A 7,442-nucleotide genomic window follows, 5' to 3' on the forward strand; every position below is an offset into this window, starting at 1 on the left:
CAGGGCATTCCTGAAAGTGACATACATCATTAAATCAAACCACCTTGGGTGTTAGGAGGAAATTTTTCTCCACAAAATCTGAAGACATTGAACTTCTTCAGTCTTGAAAAGTGATATTTGCAAGAATCAAGAACACGAGTGACGGGGGTTAAACACATTTCAGCATTTACGTACAGTCAGTTCTCCACACCCACATCTTCAACCAACAGTGGATTAAAATATTTTTTTTAAATGTTGTCTGGACCGAACATGTACAAACTTTTTTTCTTGTCATTATTCTTAAACAATGCAGTATAATAAGTATTTACATAGCACTTACATTTTGTTACTTATTATAAGTAATCTAGAGGTCATTTAAAGCATATAGGAGGATGTGTGTAGATTATATGCAGATATTATGCGATTTTATATAAAGGGCATTTTTACTTTTTAAATTTATTCTTTTTAGTTATATATGATAGTAGAATTACGTATTTTGACATCATATATACATGAAGTATAACTTCCCATTTTGTGGTTATACATTGGTCATGGATTCATATATGAACATAGGGAAGCTATGACCAATTCATTCTACTGTCTTTCCCAATCCCATCCCCTCTCCCTTCCCCCAACTTCTCCATGTCCAATCCATGAACGTCCCCTCCTCCCTGCCACACCTTTGATATGCAGCTGCATATCAAAGAAAACATTCAGCCTTGTTTTGGGGGGATTGGCTTATTTCACTTAGCATAATAGTCTCCAGTTCCACCCATTTACTGGAAAATGCCATTATTTCATTCTTCTTTATGGCTCAGTAATATTCCATTGTGTATATGTACCACATTTTTAAATTTTTTAAAATTATTAGTTGTTCAAAACATTACATAGCTCTTGACATATCATATTTCATACATTTGATTCCAGTGGGTTATGAACTCACATTTTTACCCCATATGCAGATTGCAGAATAGTAATGAATAGTAAACTTGTACATCACTCTTGGCAAAACTTGAAAAACTTGAAAATCATTCACATATAAAATTAAGAAAAAAATTAAGGAAAAAGGTTATTCTAGCTTGCAAGGTCAGACTTTTCAACTGAACTTAAATACCTTCTGATAATTCTCAGATGGGTTATTTCATGTTAATGCAAAAGAAAGATGATGTATTTTTGCTTTTTTACTATTGCAAAAGTAAATTCTTTTACTAAATGTCATTTAGTTGTACTGATTTGTAATAAAATGGAATTTGCTGTAATGAGAGGAAGCTCTGGAGTTTCAGCAAGAATTATGACAGGTAAATTACAACAATTTTTTTAATTGAAGCTGAGTTTGAGAACGTGGTTATGGTAGAAGGCAAGGAATTCCTATGCTGTTTTAAAAAATATGTAATGCTTCAGGAATTGCATGTCATCCTTGCACAGAGGACACACTAATATTCTCTATATCATTTCTATTTTAGTATATGTGCTACAGAAGTGAGAACAATAAATACTGTTTTTAAGAGACAATCAAAAGAGAACCTTCCCTCTCTCCCAACAAAAACCAAAACAACAACAAAACTATAAGAGTGACTAAAAAGCATTAAATAGTATAACAAGTATATGTGCTAAGTCCTGACATGATAGTCTATAATTGAGTCCTTTTATATTTGACAATAGAAGAAATTGGACTTGAGCATTATTAGAGAGGAGGGATGTATATATGTGGGGGGTGATATGTCAGGAACATCAGAGATAATTTTGGAACTATCATATAAAGAAAATCTAACCACAAAGTTACATGGCCACTACAGATAAGACTGTTCCCACTACTGAACTTGATCATGCCAGGGGAATGAGATATACCTAGGTCTTAAGGTTAGATACATGGAACTTGAATGTCTCCTTCTCACATTGCTTAGATAATCAGTAAGATATAAGGGAAAATAGCCACCAAAACCACAAAGCCATTGGAAAACAGTTCTTTACTAGGATATTTAGCTTCTTTCTGTCTTCCTGTGTATCTGGTGATTCATATTTCAAAATACAGTTAATAATGTAAAGTCAATTCAGTGGAGCAGACACCAATCAAGGGCCACAAGGACAATTTAGTCTTGATAAAACAGGATACAATGGTTATGATTTCTTTTTTTAATTTTTTTTAGTTGTAGATGGACACAGTACCTTTATTATTTATTTATTTTTAATGTAGTGCTGAGGATTGAACCCAGTGCCCACACATGCAAGGCAAGTGCTCTACCACTGAGCTACAGCCCAAGCCCTGTTATGATTTCTTTAGGCTTAATGTGACTCTTAGATTATTTAAAAGTCACACATATATTAGTTAGAATCCAAGAATATGAAAGTCCAGCATATATCTTTTACCTAATAAGCCAGTGATTTTTTTTGTATAATGTTATTTTTCTCTTTTAACTGAATGGCTTCTACGAGAACATTAAAGATGATGATTTGAGGGTGTTCATCAAAAGGAAAACTAAGTTATTTTTACTTTTTTTATTGCTCAGTCTCATACTCAGGGCCAGGCTATACCCTTAGCCCCAAAATTTATTTTTAGGAAAGAAAAATTACTTTTTACAACTCTCTTTGCCACATACTTTGTATTTGCAACCAAGGGAATATGCAAGATATTTGTTGCATTATAATGCTACCCCTCCCCCCAAAATGCTAATCTCTTACCTTCTAAGTGATAAATTGCCCAATTTTAAAGTTCTATTACCTTCTTCACCACATGCTCCCTTTCTTTCTGCTGATACCCTTTTCCAATGAAATAATGAAAAACCTCATTAGATAGGTACAGAGCCAAACTGTTTCTTTAAGAGCTTTTACAAAAGTAGCCTTTGTTAATTGTCATAAGACATTAAATTTTACGTACCCAGGAATACCTCTCTTCTTCAACTTCTTGTTTTTGGTTTTGGGGCTTCTGCTTTCTTCATATGTACAGTTTCTAACATTAGTTTTTGCAACTTTTCATTCTGCATTCCACCATAGTTTGGGTTTGGATGATAGCAGAGAGTGGCTAGAGGTGTGACACATCACTGCTATATGGAAAGATTTCTATTTATGTGGACACCTCCTTTGAATTGAGCTCATTTTTATGCAGCCTGAAGGACAAGAACTTAACAAGATGGTGACACTAGACTACAGTGGAAATTCTAACATACTTAACAGGCCAATTGCTGCCTTACTCTCCTCACCTTCTCAAACATCTGGCTGATGTCCACCCCTTACCAACAGTAACATGGGGCAAGTACTCTGGTTGTTCTAAGTATTCTTTTTTCTCATTTGTAAAATGTGCCCAGTATCACCACATCAGGTTTATTTGTAAAATTTGGTTTTGAAGCAATTGATACTTACAGAAATGTATAAATAATTCTATATCTCTTTTACACATGATTCTAATTGTTAACATTTTATTTCATTTATCTCCTCCTGACACACACTTTTATCTGTTCTTCTGTCTCTCCTGTCACCCATTATTAGTCTTTTCTGAACACTTGACAGCCACCTCTGTTGTAATGTTCTATCACCTCAAAATACCTCAATATATATTCCACTAAAACAGTGACATTCTCCTACATAACCAATATAAATCTCTCCAAGCCAAGAAATCAACATTAACATCCAATCCACAGACTAATTCGAATTAAAGACCTGGAGCAAATCTCTACCGGCTTGATCCCCTGACAATCTCACTGTTCCCCGTCCCAAATTCCCTGCAGCTAGGGTTCATTTATTCAATTACTGGCAGGCTAAGGCTTCCTTCAGACAGCAGAGCCAATTGCATTCCTAAACAGATTATCAGCAGTCTGAATTCAATAACTCATGATTCTGTCTTGAGTCCAATTGTCCGCCCACTGCATTTAAGTCCTACTTTGCTGCTCTACTTTTAGGACCCAGATCTTTATTTTCCCATGCTTGAAGCACTACCCTTAGGGCAGGAGCCAGAGAGAACTTCCCAGGTAGTGAAAACCTTTCAAATGAAATTATATTGAACCACTACAAATATGTAAATAGAGATACCTCCGCTGAAAGCCTGATTCTTCCTTTTCCTAGCCATTGGTTATTTAACCTATTTGGTTAACCTCTCAGTTTTCTCATCTTTAAAATGAAACATCAGCTTAGGCATAACTTTGAAGACTTATGGTATGAACATATGAAAAGTACATTTTTGTTAATGCCCTGATAATTGATACATTTCAGGGAAACTGATTCTCATTATGCAATGGCACAAAGTCTGATGCATGAATAGAAATGGAAATGATCGCATATGGTGCAATAGCCAAGGAGATTCCATCCTGTTGGCCAGCACCATTATATTCCTTATAGAAAACATGTGGGAAACCAAATTATAATAGCTAATGGGCCTGGGAACAATATTATTATGGTCACTTTGATCTGCTTACCTTAATACCTGATAGCATTTATCTTCTCTATAAGATTAGAATTTCCAAGTTTCCAGGTACTTATTGGGCTTGCTCAAAGAAACACTTTCTCATGATTAGACAAATTTTTATCTTTGAATTTTTGTTCTCAAGAATTTATGAAACCTTTTTTTCCTTCATAAGTTATCACACTGAGTTCTTTAAAATAAATTATATTGAGGTGATACTACCACAGGAACCTTGATGATCTTTGGGAATTACTAAATCCCTTTTCAGTATTGTAGGGCAATCTTGACATTTTGAAGGACCATCGTAAACCTTTATTTACTGTCATAGTCAAAGTCATGCAGTATTATGCAAGATGATCTATTTCTTTTTTTTACATTTTATTAGTTGTAGATGGACACAATATCTGTATTTATTTTTATGTGGTGCTGAGGATCGAACTCAGTGCCTCACACTTGCATAGCGGGTGCCCTACCTCTGAGCCACAGCCTCAGCCCCAAGATGATCTATTTCTTAGGGATGGAAAAAAAAAAAAAACATATATACCCAATTGTAGTAGGACAGAGCCTGGGGCAGCATGCATGATCTCTATGTCCTGATATTCTTGACTTCATGTCATTTCATCCAATGAGTGTGAACAGAACATGTGCTTTGTTTCTAAGCAATAGAATATAGCAAAGGTGAAGAGACATTAGTCATATATCACTTAATGGTGGGGACACAGTATAAGAACTATGTCATTAGGTAATTTTGTCATCGTGCAAACATCATAGAGTATATTTACATAAACTTAGATGGTACAACCTACTATGGACCTAGACTATCTAGTATATACCATCATATATGTGGTCTAGCATTGAATAAAATGTCATTATGTAACACATGATTATGTGTATATGATAATTACATAATCATTACGTAACACATGATTATGTGTATATGATAATTTTACATAAGATTGTAACATGCTGAAAGACTCTTTCCTGTACTGGCTTTGAAGAAGATAGCCAACATGGTGTGAACCAGGCAAAGGAGTGGGCCATCTAGGAAGTAACTGAGGGTGATCTTTGGCCAAAAGCCAGCAAGAAACTGAGGCCTGTTTCCAACAGCCTGAATGTAACTTAATGCTGCCAACAACCATTGGAGCTTAGAAGTAGATCCTTCCCTAATTGAGGCTCAGATGAGCCAGCAGCCCTAGATAGCACCTTGATTGCTACCATGTGACTTCGGAGAAGAAGTTGTATCCGAGTTACACATGTGCTCGTCAACTCTAGAAACTCTGAGAAAATCAACATGTGCTATTCTTTTTTTTTTTTTAAAGAGAGAGTGAGAGAGATAGAGAGAGAGAGAGAGAGAAATTTAATATTTATTTTTTAGTTATCGGCAGACACAACATCTTTGTTTTGTATGTGGTGCTGAGGATCGAACCCGGGCCGCACGCATGCCAGGCAAGCGCGCTACCACTTGAGCCACATCCCCAGCCCAACATGTGCTATTCTTAACAAGTGAATTCATGGTAATTTGTTCCACAGTCATAAAACATTAACATTCATTAAATTTCTCTCTTTTAAGCTAGTATAAATTTCCCCAAGTTTTGACAATTTTCTATGCAGGATCAACTATCCCATTTTTTAGTCTGTGGAGTGGTTCCAGGGAGTTCTAGAGAGTGAATGAGTACATTTAAGATTTTAGATGATTCAACAACATGCCTCTCCCGCATCACTATCTGAGACATGCCACTAATTTGCAGACAATATCCAATGTTGTCATCTTTGCTTCCTCCTTCTATTGGACAACTTCTGATCTATCCAGGAATTTATACTTTTTCTCTAAACATAAGACAATACAAAAAAGAATTATATTTACAGCTGATTAATTCTTTCCCTTCTGAGTTGAGTCTCAACAGTTTTCTTTCAGAGAGCAATCTTTTTCTAGGGTCTTCCATCAAAATAAATGAACCACAGTTCAACCAAGCACAAAAGTGAGAAAGCTGTAGGAACAAGTTCAGAGTGCAAAATTCCCATGGTAAGAGGACATGCGATACAAAATAAAGGTAAAAGTCATACACAACAAAGTTGGGTAGGTAATACAGAGTTAGACTGGGCCAAATATTCACTGTGCATGTTAAAGATTTTGCTTTTTAACCTAAGAACAATGAGAAACTGCTAAGAGGTTTTAGGAGTGTGGAAGAAGTGACATGATCAAAGTATCCTTTGAAAAGATGAGTCTGATGGGGCTGGAGTTGTGGCTCAGTGGTAGAGTGCTTGCCTAGGATGTGCGAGGCCCTGGATTTGATCCTCAGCACCACATATAAATAAAAGTATTGTGTGCAACTACAACTAAAAAATAAATATTAAAAAAGAAAAGATTAGTCTGGCTAAAATGAAGGGAAGTTTCATGAATACACAGAGAACAGGAGGTGACTGAAGCCATTTAGTGAGAGATTACGATAGTCTAGTATAATAGCAAAGAAAATGGAGAAGATATGGAGGTACATAGGCAAAGGTTCCTAAATTTATTATTCACCACTGTTTCTTAGACATTCCATCTTCCTCATTTTAGAAGTATTTTCTAATTTAATGTTTAGTTGCACTGAATAATTTTTTTGTTTGTTTGTTAAGAAATGATGTGTAATTAGTATACTTCCTGGGCCACTGTATGTGTGAAAACGTATGATAATTCTTAAGTTTTCTACTAATGCTAAACTTCTCTCCTTTGAACTATAAGTTCCATTAATTGACCTGTGTGTATTATCTGTCCATTTGCTCCAACAAGTTAAGGAATCTTTTTCAGAACCTTTGTAGGCAAGGTTATTGGACACTGTCGGGCTGTGGTGGCTTTGCAGAAGAATGAAGTAAGAAATATTGAATGTTTAACTGCTAAGAAAACAACAGAATTGACTGATACTGAGTACTCTATTTCAATGTTTTCCAGGTTTGAGCTTTGAATGGCTTTCCTTTTTTTTTTTTTTTTTTTTTTTTTTACCAGTTCATAGGCGCAGTCTCCTTCAAGGATGGTAAGAATCCATGGGATCAGTAGGGTATGTCAGGATGTCAGGTATACAGTGAACAG

The 7,442-nt window shown here is 35.5% G+C and overlaps 1 non-coding gene across 1 annotated transcript; it reads right to left on the reverse strand.

Annotated features, from left to right (window-relative positions):
• Positions 1–1,360: 1,360 nt before the first annotated feature.
• On the reverse strand, positions 1,361–1,466 carry LOC114086202 (U6 spliceosomal RNA). The gene has a single exon (XR_003581611.1). It is a non-coding gene; the product is annotated as a U6 spliceosomal RNA (small nuclear RNA).
• Between the last annotated feature and the right edge of the window lie 5,976 nt (positions 1,467–7,442).

Source organism: Marmota flaviventris, chromosome X, assembly GCF_047511675.1.
Source record: "Marmota flaviventris isolate mMarFla1 chromosome X, mMarFla1.hap1, whole genome shotgun sequence".
NCBI lineage: Eukaryota > Metazoa > Chordata > Mammalia > Rodentia > Sciuridae > Marmota > Marmota flaviventris.